Below are 16,008 nucleotides of genomic sequence, written 5' to 3' on the forward strand. Positions count from 1 at the left end.
GATGCCAGTTTCTCCCTGAGCCTGCCTCCCCTCCAGAATCTTCCCTGTCAGTTTTGTATTTCTTCAAGGTTTATCAGTTCACTGAAACCATTTTTCTCCCTTGAAATTCATTATTTGTTTATACATTTTATTCCCTGTTTTGTTTTTCACTCCCAATTCTCCTGATTTGTTAAAGATGGTATCCTCCCCTGAGACCTGCACCTGTATATAAGTCACTGTGTGCTCCCAGTTCGGGGTCCAGGGACGATGAAGAGGGGAAGTATTACCATCAAATAAAGTTACCCCAGGACCTGTGTGCTGCTTTTCGTTTCATGCTGCGCCGACACTGGTAGTTGGGACTTAGGGGAGCACGGGGCAGGGGGATTGTCACTCCGCTGTCACCATCCAGCCAAGTCCGAGCAACACAGCCTCAGCTCTCCCTTTGAGGCCAGAGAACTGCCAAGGCTCAGGGCTGGGATGAGCCTTCGCCCGAAACCTGCTCCAAGACTGATTGGGAATCAATCCAGAGCAGGGCTCACACAAAGAGCAAAGTCTCAAGGCCAAAGCCAAACCTTCATCACGTTGGATTTGTTTTCACACTGAACTGGAGCAAATTTGCTTGACCTGCAATACCACTGTTACCATGAATCTTTACATGAGGTACTAAATAAGCACTGTCCTGTCCTGACCTGTCTTGAGCTATGCTGCCCAAATACTGTGGAGAACTTGCTCTGCCTCTGCCCCGTGCCCCTGGGGCTGCTCTTGGCCAGGCAGCCTCAGTGGGAGCCAGCACTGGCTGCTGCCTCAGCGGGGCCCCAGGACAAGGCCCAGCATTTGAGAGGCCAATGGAAGCACTGGGCAGCAGCAGAACCCTCAGCAGAGATATTTGGAGAACCATGGACTGGCCACAACTCCACTGCAGCATGACTCCCAGTCAGGCTACCTATGCTAAGAGCAGAGTTATAAGAAAACTGTGGAGAAAAATCAACAACTTACTGTCTGTTCTCATACAGCTTGCGAATGCCAAAATAGCAGCCTATCAGCACAAGTGGCACAGTGAACAGTATCACCACCGTGCCTATCATGCAGGACCTGCGCACATCCCGGGGGCAGACAATTCTTGGAGTGTTCTGTGGATTCTGGGCATTTGTATCTGACTTGCCAAGCACTTCTGTGGGAGCAATTGAGAGCATGAGCCGGTGCTGTGCTGCACTGCTGAGCTGGCAGCACGGTGGATACGGGCAGGACGTTCTCTGTTTCCCCCAGAGCTGGGGCCTGCAGGCACCTTGCCGGCCCTTGGCACAGGCTGTGCCACCCAACAAAGCCCAGCAGGCCGGGAGGAGAGCCCGGGGGCAGCGCAGCTGCTTGGGCAGTGGCTGCTGCCAGGGACATGGGCCAAAGCCATCCCTGAGCAGCCACTGCCACCTCTGGCCCTCCCTGCCCCGTGACAGCTCCCCCAGCCCCAGGGGACAGGGTCAGATCCTGTCAGGAGGCATGGGAGCCTTACACTCCCCCTCTGCCCTTTCCCCACCATGGCCACGCTGTGCAGCTGCTCCCAGGTTTTGGGACGTGTCTCCCATGGAAGGGGCCCAGCAGGACTGCTGAGCCTGGCTGAGCCTGGCACAGCATTCACCTTCTGTGGCACTGTCTAGCATCTCCTGTCTTCGTGCATCCGTGGCTGGCACTAAGCCATTGCTTCCTCCAGGAAGTGCTGCCTTCTGTAAAGCTTTTTGGTCCATGTCTGGAGAAAGGAAAAAGGACAGCTGGATCTGGTGGAAGCATTCCCCATTGTGGAGGATGGCAGCTTCAGGAAGTATTACTTGTCTAAGACATGGATTATGATCAGGAAGTGGCCAAGGCTCTTGCGGCTGCCACACAGCCCTTCCTCCTCCAGACCGGTCCCCTTTCTAATCTGCTTGAAACTGGGAAATTGCAGGGGATCTCAGGGTGGGCATGGCCCATGGTGCAGTTTGGGCTCCCTCGCAGCTGATGCCAAATGCCTTCCTGCAGAGACTGGGCAGAAGCTGCAGCCAGGCCAGGCTGGGAAACAGCCCTGCAGGGCGTGAAAGCAGCAGCAGCAGCAGCAGCGAGGCTGCCATGGATCCCTTCCCACTGTGCCGGGCACGGCGTGTCCAGATGTGCAGCCAGAGCCCCCGGCTGCTGAGTCCCAGGGGAAGCATGAGGGAAATGCACCCACCACGGCGTCTCTCCAGGTCACTCAGCATCTTGTCCAGAAGTTTGGCTGCCTCCAGAGACTTGCTGTCTCCTGTGTCTTGGTTCTTCCATCTAGGGGGACCTTAATGGAAAGTGATTCAATTTCTCATTCAGGCCTGAGTGGCAGTGAGGGCACCTGGGTGACTGGTGCCCTCCAAGGCACTCCCTCAGCTCTGCCTCCCACTCAGGAGCAGGGGCAGGGGGAGCACGTTCCTGCAGTGGCCCCACACTGGGATGGAAGGAGTCCCTTGCAGGGCAGTCAGGGCAGGAAGGACTCCCTGGAGATGCCAGCAGCTCTAAACCCAGCCCCAGACAGGGCCAGGGCTTGGCAGTGGCAGCAGGAGCAGCTCAGGCTCCCTGGGGCCAGCAAAAGAGCTGGCTCAGCCCCGGGGCACAGCCCTGGGCCCGGCCCCTTCCCTCTCTGCTCTTCTCCCTGGCTGCACAGAGCACACGGAAGGACACACTGGCATTGCCTAGGAGAAGAAGATGGACAGCTAAATGCTCCTTCCTCCCACTGACAGCAATCCTGTGGGATCACTCAAGGCTCCAGAAGGGAACAGGCCAAGGCTTCCTGAATCTTTCAGTCCTGAGATTATGTTAAGGGAAATGGCACATGCGTGATCTCTTGCCACATGGACATAGATTATTTTCTCTGGAAAGGCACACGGAGAACTTGCCTCCAGCAATCTCCAGGGGTTCCAAGCCACCATCCAATAGGGCATCCAGGTAATCCATGTCACCATCCCAATCTAGAGGGGAGCAAAGATCACACTCATTACCATAGTATGATGGGATCCCCCTCTCCCATAGGGAACAGGGCCCTGCAAGGGGGTCCGGTAAGGCTCTGGGAGCCAGATGTCAGTGGACAAGGCCAAAGCTGCAGAGGAGCCTGGGGAGCTCTGGACTGGCTCCTGGTCACTCTCCACCCTCTTTGCAGGCCCTGTGCAACATCCCTGGAGTGATGGCTGGAGCCGCCCAGGCCCTGTGGGGGCTCTGTCCCTCCCACAGAGGAAACCCTCCATAAAGCCCTGGGCAAAACCATCCCCAGCGCTTCCCGGGGAGCAGGGAGCGCTGTCCCGGGAAAGGGCAGCCAGGCTGCCGGCTCACCTGGTCCCCGTGCTTGCAGCGGATCAGCCTGGGCAGCCCTGGCAGGCAGGGCCACGGCCAGGAGGAGCAGGAGGAAGAGGCGCAGAGCAAGGGCCATGGTGCCTTGCCCTCTGCCAGTCCCGCAGCTCTTGCTGCCACTGCTGTCCTGACTCCGCTGTGCCAATGTCAGCACCGCTGCTGCCACCGCCGCTGCTGCCGCAACAGTTGTGCTCAGGGACTGACTGCTGGCTCCTTGTGCTGCTGTGCAACCGCGGGGTTCTGGCACCTCTGTGACCTCAGGGCCTGCTTGTGACCTCATGGCCAGGGTGGAGATGTTTGGAGAACTGAATCTGCCTTCTTTGGAAGGGAGCTCATCCTGTCCAGCTGCTCTGCCCAAGGGCTGTGACACAGTCCCAGCCCAGCTGATCTCACAAGCTGGGACATGAAGGGATGGAGAGCAGCTCTGCCAAGAAGGATTGGGGGTACTGCTAGAAGAGAGCCTGGACATGAGCCAGCCATGTGCATTGAAGGGAGAGTGCCCAGCAAATTGAAGGCAGTGATTCCCCAACTCTGCTCAGGTGAGTCCGTACCAGGAGCACTCTGGAAGAGGTTTTACAGTGACTTCTGTGAGCCATTGAGAGGTTTGATAAGAGGATCCATGTTTACAACTAAAAGAATTTTCTACCAATGTTGTTGACATGGAAACCAAGAAAGAAAGAAGAATAAAGAAGAGAAACCTGCAACTCCCTATTCCATTGAGCATTTTGCTTGTCTCTCGTCACCAATGAATAAAGTGTAAACATAAGAGCTTTGTAAGAATGCAGAAAAGGCATGCAGGCTAGAATAAAAACAGGGTTTGAAGCCTTCTGGAAATGGACTGTGTTGCTTTGTAGTGTCTCAGTCTCTAACACGACAGAGTACTGCATCCTGTCCCCAAGGCAGGATCAAGTTCATCAAGTCCAGAGGAGGGACAAAATGCTCTGAGGGCTGGAGCCCTTCTGCTTTGGAGACAGGAGCTGTCTCCTAGGAGAGCTGGCAGTGTTCAGCCTGGAAGAGAGAAGACTCCAGAGCGACCTGATTGATGCCTTTCAGTGCCTTCTGGGGTCTTGTAAAGAAATGGGACAGAATTTTTAGTAGAGCCTTTTGTGACCAGACCAAGGGGGAATGCTTTTAATCTAAATAACGGTTGATTCAGACTAGATGAAAGAAACTCATATTTTACACTATTGCTTTTGAAACCCTGGCAGAGGTTGCCCAGAGAGGTGGACATCCATCCCTGCAGACATTCAAGCTCCTGCTCTGAGCAACCTGACCTAGTTCAAGCTGTCCCTGCTCACTTCAGGCCATTGGGACTAGATGGCCTTTAAATGTCCCTTCCAAGCCAAGCCATTCTGTGCTCCTGTGCACCATCAAAGCAGTGCTGCATTAGTGCTGGGCTGATTATGCTGGCACCTGTATTTTGGTACTTGTGCCATTTAGCAATTGACCACAAGAGGATTGATGGGCTGGACAGTGAAGTCTGCAAATAACACACAGTGTGCTCAAGGAGAAAAAGGAGAGCAACACGGCTTCCAGTTCAGATAAATGCCAGCATTTTGCTGCCCATTCCTGGTTAGAGAAATAAAGGAATGTCCTGAAGATCCTTTCTTGTGGGTGCATTATTGGCCATATCAGTACTTGTGTTCTGTAAAACAGGTTAAGTTGTTACAGCTTCTTGCCCCATTTATCCCTGGATAAACCCCAAATACTGCATTGCTCCTTGTCTACTTTCTTCCAAGTCAAGGCAAATTTTGTTCATTACTGAGTGGGACATATTCATCTGTTCTCAAGCAAATTCCTCTTGCTACTCTCACAATGGCAAGACTGCTTTGTTGATTTGCTCTAATCGGACTGTAATTAAGGCCTACCTCTCACTAGAATTAAAGCTGATGCATTGGGAGGCAAAGTGTTGAGTCATTTCTCCTGGAGTCTGACACTGTAGAGAGTTGTTCTGTAAGTAAATGACATCTGAAGACAGGTGTAGTCTATCATACTTCTGGCATACTAGAAGTGAGAAAAAACCCTTTGAATCAGGATTTTATCCTTTCTTCCTCCACCTCCTCCTCCCAGGAATTTTAATCGCTGAGGTCTAAGCTCTTCAGCTGTCTCACAAACATTCTTTTAATTCAGACAGGCATCCATGCAGTGAGCCACAAATCAGGACCGTGGTGTGAACCTTGAAGCAATGTAGGTTTATAGCACTGAAAATAATAATCCAATACCCAGGTTAAGCCAAGCCTATTGGTTATTTCCCAAATAACTCTATCTATCCTCAGTGATGTTTCAAAAACGATCATTGTGAAAGCTAGGAGCGGGGAGGGAGAATGTTATCAAAATTAAAAATAGAGCTTTCTCAGATCTTTATATTCCTATAAAAAGAGAGTCCAAACTGTTCATCTATGGAACATTAAGTAAGAAGTGAACAAAAAACTGTCAAAATAATTGCTTGGGGAACAAAAAACCCATAAATAAAAACAAGCTTAAATGTAGATAATAAGTAAACCATCATGCAAAGAAAAAAAACAAAAAAAACCAGACCTGCCAAAACTAAAACCAATAAGGCTGTTTCATCTGTCTCAATTAAAAAAAAAAAAAAAAAAAAAAAAAACAAAAAAACCTGAAAATAATCAGAGATTCTCAAGGGCATTACTATACATAGAAACTTCCTGGTATTGGGAAAAACATGAAGGACAGTGTAGCATGCAATTCACAGATGTAACCTAGAATTTGTTAGGGAGGGCCAGGGCTGGCAGTGGCTGCTCAGGGATGGCTTTGGCCCGTGTCCCTGGCAGCAGCCACTGCCCAAGCAGCTGCGCTGCCCCCGGGCTCTCCTCCCGGCCTGCTGGGCTTTGTTGGCTGGCACAGCCGGTGCCAAGGGCCGGCAAGGTGCCTGCAGGCCCCAGCTCTGGGGGAAACAGAGAACGTCCTGCCCGTATCCACCGTGCTGCCAGCTCAGCAGTGCAGCACAGCACGGGCTCACGCTCCCCATCGCTCCCACAGATGCGGCTGACCCCACAACACGTGTTTCCCATGCCCAGAAGAGCCTCAGAATGGGTTGCTGTTGGGGAACCCTCTGTTTGCATGTGATAAGGGCAAGTTTGGCTATCTGTTTCTGCCAGGAAATTATTTGGAAGTGCTCAACTGAACCTTGAATCAGAGCTTCCCCACTGCACTTCAGGTCTTTGATTGTAATTCAGTCCTAGCAGTCAGTTTTATACCCCTCCCCTTATTTTCTATTGTTTTACCATATTTTATTACCAATGGGTTGCTCCGTTCCCCCCTGTGATGTTGGTTTTGCCCCGCTTGTCCATCTCCCCAAAGACCTGCCCTTTTGTTCACTGTTCCTCCTCTCATTGCATGTCAGTCCCTCTCCAAGCCTGCCCCTCGCTCTTGAAATTTTCCTATCAATTTTGTATCCTTCAGAACCCCATTGGTTTGTTTAAGTTCTTCCCCTCCCCTGTAATCCCCAATTGGTTTAAACCTTGTATTCCCCGCCTGGTGTTCCACCCTCAGTTTCTCCCAATTGGCTAAAGATTGGATCCTGCCCTGGGACCCTGCATTGTTTGTAAGTTGGTGTATGCCTTTAGTGCAGTGTTGGCCTGCCCCTGATCGTCTGCAGAATAATCACCTTTGGAAAACATAGAGCAGACCTCACCCCATTCCTTGTCCCTACCCTCAGGGCAGTCCTACCCCCAAGGCAGTCCAGCTGTACTGTAGAGCAGCGGTGCCCTGCAGCCACAGCCCAGATTCGACAGTTTTCTGGGGGCAGCCCAGTGCCACTGTGGGTGTGGGCAGCTAGTGGGGCTGAAGAAATGGGGCAGCACAGCACTTCCCAAATCAGCTCTTCTGTTGCAGTAGAGAGATGCAGCTGTGACCACATTGTCCTGGTGGTAGCAGCAGCAAAGCCCACCAGGCAGCAGCAGTGGCTGAGCTCCATGTCCAGGAGCAGCCGTGGATGGCCACGGTGTGGGCAGGCAGGAGCCAGGCAGGGGCTGCTGTGCCCAGCGGCGGGGCCCCGAGGGGATGGGGGAGCCCATGCTGAGCATCCCTGGGCTGAGGGCACATTTCCTTCTGTGGGATCATCTGGGCCTGGACCTGAAGAGGCACAAAGGGATATTTTGGGGTGCCTGATGAGGGTTCCAGGAGTCCCGGATGTTTTAAATGAATTAGCTTTTTTTGATTAATAAGGAGAATTTATTCCATAATTAAAATTCAGTCGTAGAAAATCTAGAAGCAAATATCAGATTGTCCCTGAACCAGGCTAACAGCGTCAGGTGAGACAGGTGGGGCATTTCTCTCCCCTGTGCATCACGAAGGGACAGCTCTCTCAAAGTCTTTTTTGTCCATTTCCAAGCTCCAAGTGGTGTGGAGGGCAGGAGTTTTTCTGCTTTCTTATGGTTGTTTTTATCCTTTTTGCATATTCATGTATTTTTTCCTTTCTTGCTGAGAGTTTCCCCAAAACTGGTAAAAAATTCACTTTGTTAGAGGAAAATCTCCTGCAATATGCATTCTAGGAGGCACACATTTATCTTATAGATGATGCAAATCGAATGCACATTGCTGAGGTTTGGTCAGACAAATAATCTTCTGGAATCAGCATTTCTGGGGATGAATATTCAGGCTAGGATTTTGGTGCACGTTGATTGCCCTGAAGCCTCCTTTGTTATGCTAGGATTTTCATTAGGCGAGATTACTGTAGTCTCAGCATGAATTTGTGCATACAATCTATCAGAATCCCTCCCTTTCTCTATTAATTTATTAAATTTTTGCTTTTAGGATACACTTTGACAAAGCTTACTTATTTTCTAATTTTATGTTTAGTATTTATAAAACTTAACAACTACACTTTTATACTACTAGTCGGTATAAAATTAACAGCTCTTCTCATAAGGTAGATTATTCTAAATCTTTAATTTCTTTTCTTTGGATTGTCAATTATATTTTTTTTATATCAATGCATGTGCTTATTGTAATTTAGATATATTTTGACTCCATAGTCGTTTAAGGCTGGTAATATTTGTAAAATAAGTTTTTCATGTTTTCTTATGTTGCCTGCTAAAATGTGTCTTCATAACTGTCTCATGTTCTTGTTTTCTAATTCTTGAGCAATTTGCTTTATTCTACTCTCAGGATTTATTTCTTCTCTAGCTCTTCCAGAACAAAAAGTTTTAATATATTGCTTACAAATTTTGCCATTTTCTTCTTTTTGCTCTATTTCACATTTTCTTCATTGCAGTGTCTTTTACTACTCATAGTGCACCTTCTGAATTTGTTAAAATTATAGCGTACTGCACTAACTTGGGAGTGTGCATATGGCTCATTCTTTTTGGGCTTGGATGACTGATACAGTGACAATAATCCTCTGCAGTTTTAACACTCTAGCTCTCTCAAAGCCCCTTTGGGTTGCAGCCAAAGGGCCAAGATGTGTATCTTCTTGGTAGCAGAGCTTACACCTTGGGATCTAGTCACTGGTGTCATTCGTCTCATTCTCAGTATTTACTTCATAAGATTTATAAGAGCCTTTTAAATTGTTTTTCAGGATTTAGGATAGCATCTGCTTATTTCTAATTGTTATAGTTTTATTTCTTTGACATTTTAGCTCTAAAGTTGTAATTAGTCTGTACACTTCTCTTTCTTTCAGCTCTACTTGGCTTTTTTCCTTTATTTTAATTTGATCCTTATTAAATATCTAACGGCTTTTGTTATATCCTATCTGATTTAATGTTACTTTTAGTGTTTCTTGGAACTTAAATCTGGTTTGTATCTTATATACTTTTTTTTTCCGATTTTTCACGAATCACATTATTGTTTAATATATTCTTTACAGTGTTTCATTAGCTTTTACTTCTATTTCTTTTGTCTGTTATAACAAAAGCACAAAAATATTTTATTTTTTGAAATAAATTTGCATATCACACCTTAAATATTCAGTTCACTTAAAACAACCTCATGAATAATACAGTTTAAAATAAAATATTTTACTTCTCATAACAATGGGTTTACAGCTTACAAGCTTAGGTATTAACATGCATCAGTCTATTTTACTTCAAGGAGTAGTGGTGACGTTTTAGTGAGGTTTGGCTGGTGTTTCTGTTGGTGGATTTACAGGTCTTCTGTCCTGTCTTTCTTTGCAGCTGAACCTGCTGGTGAAGGTGGTGCAGCTTCCCAAGCCACATCCAGGACTGAGGCTGTGGGAGATGCTGAGGGTAGGTCAAGGCCTTTCCCCTGGGAGAGCTGCCAGCTCAGAGCCCAAAGCTGGGCCAGGGGGGCATCGCTGCAGGTGCCAGCACAGAACCATGCACGTGTGTGCCCTCGCCCTGTGTGATTCCCTCACCTCTCCTGCGGCTCAGTGGTGCCCGTGCAGATCAGCAGAGATGGCAGAAGCTTCTGTGGCTGTTGAGTTACAGGTGTGTCTGCAGGGAGGACTTGTCCAGCTCCTTTGCTGATTCCTACACAGAAGCCTGCCTCCCATGGCAGGGGTGAGTAGTGTGTCCCTGCTGACCCCACAGGCTGAGCCCTGCTTTTGTGGGATCTGTTCCTGGGAAATGGAATTCTGTTGCTCTAAGGTCCTCCAAAAGGGAAGGACCAAGCTACAGGACACCAGAAACCCCATGATCCATCCGAAAACATGAGGCAAATGCTGAAGGAAATGCAGCAGGCAGGAGAAGGTGGGTGCATTTCTCTCATGCTTCCCTTGGGTCTCAGCATCTGGGGGCTTTGGCTGCACATCTGGACACACCGTGCCTGGCACAGCAGGAAGGGATCCATGGCAGCCTCGCTGCCCCGCTGCTGCTTTCACGCCCTCCAGGGCTGCTTCCTAGCCCAGCCTGGCTGCAGCTTCTGCCCAGCCCCTGCAAGAAGGCATTTGGCATCAGCTGACAGGCCGCCCAATTGCACCACAGGCCTGAGATCCCCTGCAATTTTCCAGTCGCCGGGTAGAACAGAAAGGGCAGCAGTTTGGAGAAGGGAGGGCCCTGGCCTTCCCAAAATGTTTATAGGGATTTCCTGATTCTTAGCCATGTCTTTGACAAGCATTCCCTCCGGAAGGCGCCACCTCCCCAGTGGGGAACAGCCCCACCTGATCCAGCTGTCCCTCTTCCTTCCTCCAGAAGTGGATGCAGAGGCTGGGCAAAAGGCGGTGTTTCCCGGAGGAAGCAGTGGTTCCGTGCCAGCCTCTGCTGCAGGAAGGGAGGCCATGCCAGGCACAGGTACAGGAGGTAATTGCTGTGCCTCTGGGCCTGAGCCCGGCTGAGGCTTCAGCTGCCCTCTCTGCTGTTTGGCAGTGCGGGCACAGCCTGGACTAGAGCAGCACAGCCCAGGGGAATTATCCCGAGCAGGCTCAGGGCACTCGGGTACTGAGCAGTCCTGCTGGGGTCCCTCCATGGGAGACATGTCCTGAAACCTGGGAGCGACTGCACGGGGTGCCCACGGTGGGGAAAAGACAGAGGGGGAGAGCAAGGCTGCAGTGTGTCCTGAGAGGGCCTGGCTGTTTGCTCTTGGGATATGGGAGCTGTCCCACCAGAAGGAGGACAGGAGGGACAGAGGGCGGGATGGATAGCTGTGTCACTGCCTGCTGCAGTTTTCCCCGGGGTTTTAGAGAGGATTTCCTCTGTGTCTGAGGGAGAGAACCCGGGGGCCCTGCGCTGCTCCAGTCACCCCTTCCCAGGGATGTTGCTGAGGGCAGGGAAAGAGTGTGGAGAGTGACCAGGAGGCAGCCCAGAGCTCCCCAGGCCCCTGTGCACCTTTGGCCATGTCCATTCACATCTGGCTCCCACGGCCTTACCCGACCCCCTGGCAGTGCCCAGTTCTCTGAGGCAGAAGGGGATCCCAGCACACCCTGGAAAGTGTTCTCATCTGTGCTCCGTTCTAGATGAGGGTGCTGGGAAGGCTTCTCCATCAGCTTGAATGAATAAAGTTTTGAAGCCCTTGGAGCCTCCTGCAGGTATGTTGTCAGTGTGCCACCAAGGAAGAATTGTAGACAAGCGGGCAGGAAGCAGGTGACAGAAGCTTCTGTGGCTGTTGTGTTCCAGATGTGACTACAGGGAGGACTTCTCCAGCTCCTACCTTGGATGTTGCACTCAAGCCCAGCTCCCATCACAGGGGTGAGTAGTGTGTCCCTGCTGACCTCAAAGGCTGAGCCTGGCTTTTGTGGGATCCATTCCTGGGAAATGGAAATATTTTTCTCTAAGGTACTCCAACAGGGAAAATCCAAGATACAACAGATAAGATGTCCCTGCAACCATCCAAACAGATTAGGCAAATGCTGAAGGAACCCCTGCAGACAAGACAAGGTGGGTGCATTTGCCTCATGCTTCCCCTGGGACTCAGCAGCCGGGGGCTTTGGCTGCGCATCTGGACACGCCATGCCCGGCACAGCAGGAAGGGATCCATGGCAGCCTTGCTGCCCCGCTGCTGCTTTCACGCCCTGCAGGGCTGTTTCCCAGCCTGGCCTGGCTGCAGCTTCTGCCCAGCCTCTGTATGAAGGCATTTGGCATCAGCTGACAGGCAGCCCAAACTGTAACACACCCTGAGATCCCCCACTATATCCAGCCCTGCAGATTAGGAAAAGGGTGTCTGTTTGGAGGTGGAAGTGCTCTCATCATGCCACTGTAATCTGGCCATTTTCCTGCTCCATAAATTTCACAAATATTACCTCTGATGCCACCACCCAAGTGTGCAACAGCTCCATCTGATGCAGCTGTCTCCCTTCCTTTGTCAAGAGATGGACATAGTGCTTCAGTGGAAGGTGGCATTTCCTGAAGGAAGCACTCCATCTTCGGTGCCAGCCCCTGCTGCAGGAAAGAAGGCAAAGCCAGACACGGGCACAGGCACAGCAGGTAATTGCTGTGCCGTGCTCAGCCCTGGCCGGGGCTGTGTGGCAGCAGCTCTTCCCCCAGGGCCTGCCCTTGCCCAGCCCGGCAGCAGCCAAAGCTGGAGGCGCCTCGGCTTCCAGGCCTCTGGAGCTGGTTCAGAGCCCCGGGGAAACGGGACTGGTGCAGCAATGTCCCTGGCGCTGCAGCTGCTGCGGAGCTGGCCCTGAGTGCCCAGAGGCCCAAGGCACAGGAGCAGCCCCGAGCGGGAGCCCTGCCGCCAGCCCAGGGCCAGAGCCAGCCCTGGCTCCCGACTGGGCAGGGGCTGCGCTGGGTCCTGACAGGGCCTGAGCCTGTCCCCTGGGGCTGGGGGAGCTGTCACGGGGCAGGGAGGGCCAGGGCTGGCAGTGGCTGCTCAGGGATGGCTTTGGCCCGTGTCCCTGGCAGCAGCCACTGCCCAAGCAGCTGCGCTGGCCCCGGGCTCTCCTCCCGGCCTGCTGGGCTTTGTTGGCTGGCACAGCCTGTGCCAAGGGCCGGCAAGGTGCCTGCAGGCCCCAGCTCTGGGGGAAACAGAGAACGTCCTGCCCGTATCCACCGTGCTGCCAGCTCAGCAGTGCAGCACAGCACGGGCTCACGCTCCCCATCGCTCCCACAGATGCAGCCGGCACCACAAGACCTGTTCCCAATGCCCAGGATGGCCTCGGAAGGGGTTTCTGTCAGGGAACCGGCTGCTGGCTAGGGTGTCTGGCAGGCCTGCTTTATTTGGAGCTTGTCTTCATGTTGTTCTGCATTGGAATCTGGTATTCCTGGAACAGAAAACAGTGAGTGTTTTATTGCCTTCCCCCTCCAACAGCTTCTTTTCAAAGTCCAGCGTGGACAGGGAACATTCCCATTGAGGCTGCAGTGGAGTTGTGGCCAGTCCATGATTGTCCAAATAACTCTGCTGAGGGTTCTGCTGCTGCCCAGTGCTTCCATTGGCCTCTCAATTGCTGGGCCTTGTCCTGGGGGCCCCGCTGGGGCTGCAGCCAGAGCTGGCTCCCACTGAGGCTGGCTGGCCAAGAGCAGCCCCAGGGGCACGGGGCAGAGGCAGAGGGAGGTCGGGGGAGGAGAAAGAGCAGGGCCGAGGTTGCCCTTGAAAGGCAGAGGCGCTCTGGGGCCCGCTCCTGGCCAGGGACCCTGCCCAGAGCCGTGCCCTGCTGGCCGGGGCCTTGAGGGGCAGCTGTCCAGCTGGGCCCAGCTGTGCCAGCAGCTCCAGCCGTGCTGGGGAGCCTTGCCAGCTCTGGGCCCTGCTGTGCACGAGGGTCCCTGTGTGCCACTGGCAGCTGGGGCCTCAGCCACCTCCTCTCTGCACAGGAGCACCTCGGGACAGGAGTTGGAAGACGGTGGCTGCACCTCACACCCAGACAGCGTGAGCAGCTCCTCCAGCAGCAGGAACGGCCCGGACAGCCCTCTCAAGTCTTCTGTGAAGAGGACCCCAGAACAACAGTCTACGAGGGAACCTCCTTTTACCCCGTAGATCCCACTGCCACCTGCTCTCCCCATGGGCCTCCCCAAGCTGCCTTCATCCCTTTTTTTATCTTTGTCTGTCCCATCCCAGCCAACTCGAGTACCTCTAGGGACCCCAGGAGCAGCCCAGCACCCTCCAGCCCTTCCTGAGACCAACACATCCCTTCCTCTGCCCCTGAGCCCCCTGGCCTTTCCCTCTAGGAATCACTGAAGGTGACACCCCCCCCACCCCACCCCCCCAACCCCCCGCTTGCAGGGTAGGCAATGACCTATTCTTCTGTTTAAATAAAGAGAAGGATCTTTGTTCTGGTTGGAAAGCAAAACCAGTGAGAGACTCCAAGTCAGAAATACAATTTATTAGAAAAAGGGAAAAAAATCAAAACACATGCAATAATACAAAAGAAAAACCACTGACAGGGTCAGAATACAGCCTGCTGACACCCTGCTAGTTAGGGTGGTGGTAGCAGTCCAGATGAAATGTACTTGTGGAAGTGGTGATCCTGTAGAAACAATCTGGTAGCTCTCATCCTCTGGAAAAGCAGTGGGTAAGGGCGGTGGTTCCTCTGGGAATCCAGTGGAAAGACTGCTTGTTGTGTCCCAAAACCCAGATTATATCCAGCTGGGGATGCTTAGCTCCTCCCCCATGGGCAGAGCATCTCACAGTGGGCTGATATCATTCTGCCTCATGCTGTGGGTCCTTGATTAGCCACTAAACAGAAATGGCTCTGGGAGGGAGTTATCTCTGAGTCATGTGGCAAGACATTGATGGGCCCATTAACAGGAGATAACGAAGAAACAATGCCCCTCCTGGTTTCAGCAGCTCTTGAGGATGGGAATAGAATACATGTTTATACTGCAACCTAGGACAAGTGGTCACCCCAGTGTCCAGGTGGCAGCAGCAGCAAAGCCCACCCAGCACCAGCACCGACTGAGCTCCATGCCCAGGAGGAGCCGTGGATGCCCACGGTGTGGGCAGGCAGAAGCCAGGCAGGGGCTGCTGTTGAAATGGAGGTTTTGGGGGGTTCAATTAAGTTAGCAATATGGACTAAGCATTTAAATTTTAAATTGTAGAATTATGTGTTGAATTTTAACCTTTTACTTAAGAACCCTCTGCCAAGGTACAAAGGGCATAGGAAAATGCAAATTTCTGAAGCTTCTTGCTATGAAGGACAATACCAGTGTCATAAATAGGACAGGAGATCTTTCTCCTTTTTAATGCCTTTATTAAAAAAATTCAGCTCAGGCTGGGGAGAAAGGACAGGTCGCCCGCACCCCTGCTGCTCCCAGGAGTGGCACGGAGGAGGAGGATGATGATGCAGCTGTGTCCGCTGGTATGCAGGCAGAGCTGGGGCTTCCATCCTCGAGGGAGTAGTGGGAATTCTGCTTCTTTGGTCTAACATTCCAGGTCCTCTTTCTAGCTGACATCCTTTCAGGTTAGGGTGAGGAGTAAAAAGGATCTTAGCAGATACTGGATTAAGTTCCTCACCTTTAGACCTTACTTAGGTTTCTTAATTTTATGTCGGCTCAATGTTTTTAGGGGTTTTTTCCTGGAAAATTGAAAAATTTGGTGAAATGCATTCTCATCTGCATACTAGCTCTGATGTCACCACCCCCACCCTGCTACCTGCAGGCTCTGGGGAAGCAGCAGGGGGACAATTGCGCTTGATTTCTAACCATTAACAGGTAATTGAAGAAAAACTATTAACAAGAGGTGATTGCAACATGAAGCTAGCAACAACAAATAGTCAACATTTCAACTCACAACAACTGGCCCAACCTGTTTAACTTTGCAGCCTTAAAAAAAATGGATAATCTGTTGGGGCGAACACCCCAGGTGTGGAGACACGAGGCTTGACTCCATTTCAGAAGGCTGATTTATTATATATTCTATTAAAATAGTACGTTAAAACTATACTAAAAGAACAGAGAGGAAAAAATGACCAGAAGGCTACAAAGAAGAAGAATAGAATGGAATGCATAACAAAAATCTTGTGACTGCTCACAGGCTCAACACAGTTGGCTGTGATTGGTCATCAAGTGAAAACAATCCACATGGACCAATGGAAGATGCACCTGTTGCATTCTACAGCAGCAGACAGTTATTGTTTACATTTCTTTCCTGAGGCCCTCAGCTCCTCAGGAGGGGAAAAATCCTAGGAAAGGATTTTTAATAAAATATCATAGCTACAGATGAGTGTTTTACTCATAACAGGAGAAGACCAGGGAATGCAAGAAGCCTAGACTAAGGAGCTCCTCTGTCTCCAAGCTGATCCAAACCAACAGACGTACTCAGATAAGCACCAGGGGACCACAGTGCACGCACAATAGAGAAAAGTTCAAAAGTTCAGTCATGAGGAAGACCACAGCCTTCAGC

The 16,008-nt window shown here is 51.2% G+C and overlaps 2 long non-coding RNA genes across 2 annotated transcripts; both read left to right on the top strand.

The window, feature by feature from the left end:
* Window positions 1-3,586: 3,586 nt before the first annotated feature.
* LOC135307235 (uncharacterized) lies at window positions 3,587-10,038 on the top strand. The gene is made up of 3 exons (XR_010367952.1): window positions 3,587-3,857; window positions 9,453-9,797; window positions 9,885-10,038. It is a non-coding gene; the product is annotated as an uncharacterized LOC135307235 (long non-coding RNA).
* Window positions 10,039-10,752: 714 nt separating this feature from the next.
* On the top strand, window positions 10,753-12,155 carry LOC135307236 (uncharacterized). The gene is made up of 4 exons (XR_010367953.1): window positions 10,753-11,260; window positions 11,349-11,420; window positions 11,508-11,609; window positions 12,039-12,155. It is a non-coding gene; the product is annotated as an uncharacterized LOC135307236 (long non-coding RNA).
* The last annotated feature ends 3,853 nt before the right edge of the window (window positions 12,156-16,008 follow it).

The sequence above is a fragment of the Passer domesticus genome, chromosome 9 (assembly GCF_036417665.1).
Source record: "Passer domesticus isolate bPasDom1 chromosome 9, bPasDom1.hap1, whole genome shotgun sequence".
NCBI lineage: Eukaryota > Metazoa > Chordata > Aves > Passeriformes > Passeridae > Passer > Passer domesticus.